Raw genomic sequence first — 2,888 nt, 5'->3', positions numbered from 1 at the left:
CTTGTACTATGGCAACCGCACTTTACAATACCTTCATTTGACCCCACTTTACTTTCTGTTGTTTGCCTGTTTTTCTTGAGTGTTTACTTGTTTGTTTGTTTTGCTTTTTTGCTGCAGTAACAAGGAAATTTTCCCGCTGTGGGATGAGTAAAGTATCTAATCTAATTATTGTTGTTGTTATTATGGTTGTATATATGTTATTAAACTTATTTTCAGAATTATTGGTGTTATTAAATATATATATATATATATATATATATATATTTATAGTATATATATATATAAATATACACATATTATATACATTATATAATATATATGATATACATTATTGTCTCATGATAGTTTGATTTTGATAACATTAAGAAAGTATCACGTTGCAATTGATTATGATAAATACACATTAAAATATTCTACTTTTTTATCATTTAATGCATTATTGAAATATTTAATGTTTTGTGAAATGTGTCAGTATTGTATTTCATAATTAGTAAAACCAAAGATTAAGTTCATTATGTTTAAATCGCTGCATTTCGCCACATCCATGAGGGTTTCTAGTCCCACATTGTATTAAATGAGTTGGGTAGTGAACGGTTGGAGACTAGGCGGAGTTAAACGTTTGACCCCGCCCCTCAACGTTTAACCCCGCCCCTCAATGTGTCTGCGGGTCTGCAGTCAGGGGTACATGGAGACATGTGCAGACATTTCCAGCCCAGACTCTGAATAGCAATCAAACTTGGGTGAGCGCCGTGTGGAGGCAATCCCAGCCCAGACTGATCTGTTTTGAGTATTTTAATATTGTTCATACATACATGTATGCTCAGGGGACAAATTATACCTGGCCGACACTGGAAACATCTCTTCCAAACTCTTTGCAAACTTAACTAAACTAAACATGGCAACACTTGAGAACAATATAACTAGAGGTAGGAATTACCAGAGGCATTCCGATACAATACCGTCACAATACTTATGTCACAATACGACATTATTGAAATTTTAAACATATTGCATATTCTATGATATATTGCGATTTATTACATTTTATCCAACTTAAAATTTGTCCCCAAAAGGAAACTTTGTCAACATCTTGTTTTATCCAAAAAGATACGTTTCTCTGTTTTTTCATGTCAATTTAATTTCATTGCTGCAAAGTGGGAATGTCACACAGACAAACTGACCAACACATGTATAATAAAAGATCAATACTTGGCACCTGTCTATCAATGCAGCGTTGCCACGGAAAATATTGCGAAAATAGTGCTATGCTGTATTTATTCTTTCCCCCACCCATGGTTCTTACAATCTTACAAACAAACATTGCAATAAACACTTGGGGCAGCAACAACAGGTTGTGAACACAACAATATATTACTTATGCTGCTTATTTACACAACCAGCAGTTACAAAGCAACAGTACAAATATCTGTACTATATATCAGTATTTAAGCTATTAAATACTCCACTATGTTCACAAGCAAGTCTCTGATGATCTGCCGGCTGTTTGCTGTTGAGCATGTAGTCTACAGTAGGTAATTTAAAGGTTTGTTGTTTAAAACTACTGCAGCCAAAAACAACACTGTGAGAGCAGTGGGAGTCAACCAAAACAAGTCATGTTGCTGCCCGACAGCCAAACAATGAGCTGAAACTTATTTTAAAGCTCCATAAAACTGAGAGAAGCTGCAGATTCAGGTGATAATTCTCTGTGGGTTCATCGCTACGAGCAATCCCTTTTATACTGTGTTCACTGGGATTTGATACATTGTCACTATTTAAATGCTGATTATAGATGCTTTAACTAAACCTAAATCATCATTTAAAAAAAAATCGTATTATTAGAATTCTTATTGTTATTCATTCGTTTATTTTTGAGGGCATTTTTGCCTTTCATGAAAGGACAGCTTAAACATGAAAGGGGAGAGAGAGGAGGGGAAAAGATCATCAGTGCCAACCTGCCCTCCGTTCATGACATATACTCCTCCAGAGTCAGGAAACAGGCAGGAACCATCACTGCAGACCCCTCTCACCCCGGACACAACCTGTTCCAGCTTCTCCCCTCTGGTGGATGCTACAGAGAACTATACGCCAAAACCAACAGATTCAGGAACAGTTTCTACCCACAAGCCATCTCTCTGATGAACAGCTGACTTCTTACCCACAGTGTCAGGTTCAATTCTGGTCAATAACCCAGTAACACTGTCTCTACAGCGCCTGTTTGTTGGTTCAACTTATTATTCCACCATTGTTTTTATGTATGTAAGCACATTGTGAGCAACGATGCTCCAAAGAAAAACTCCCTGTGTGTGTCCTCATACCTGGCAAATAAAGCTGATTCTGATTCCGATTCTGAATACATGCAGGAAACCGTCACAGGTCGAACTAAAAACCTCCATATTTGTTTGCCTGCTCCACAAACTGCTACAAAAAGCTAACTTGCCACATTAATATCATTTTATAGATATGGGTTATGGCAAACAGGCTCGGTTAGTGTGTCCAAAGCAGCCACTGAATTTTACGGTCCCTTCAACTCATACGTTTATCTCCATGGCATGGAAATGTAGTATAACTTTTTTAAATGTAGTATATTTTTACAATTTTTCTTATTATGCCTTTATTTTCACAGAACAGATGAAGACATTAAAGGGGAGAGAGAGGGAGGATGACATGCCGCAAATGGCCACAGGTCGGAGTCGAGGATCAAACCTCTGTATATGTGTGCTTGCTCTTCCAGCTTAGCTAACCTGGCCAAATGTAACGTGCAAGCTGCCTGTTGCAGTGCTCCGTCTTACTGCTGGTGCTACTGTGACACAGAGTTTCCCTTCAGGGATCAATAAATTATTTCTGATTCTGATTCTGATGTAGCATTCAATTTTGAGGACATAAACAAC

The sequence above is a fragment of the Etheostoma cragini genome, chromosome 7, assembly GCF_013103735.1.
Source record: "Etheostoma cragini isolate CJK2018 chromosome 7, CSU_Ecrag_1.0, whole genome shotgun sequence".
Classification (NCBI taxonomy): Eukaryota; Metazoa; Chordata; class Actinopteri; order Perciformes; family Percidae; genus Etheostoma; species Etheostoma cragini.
The sequence above is the reverse complement of the archived record's forward strand: the minus strand, read 5'-3'. Positions refer to the sequence as shown.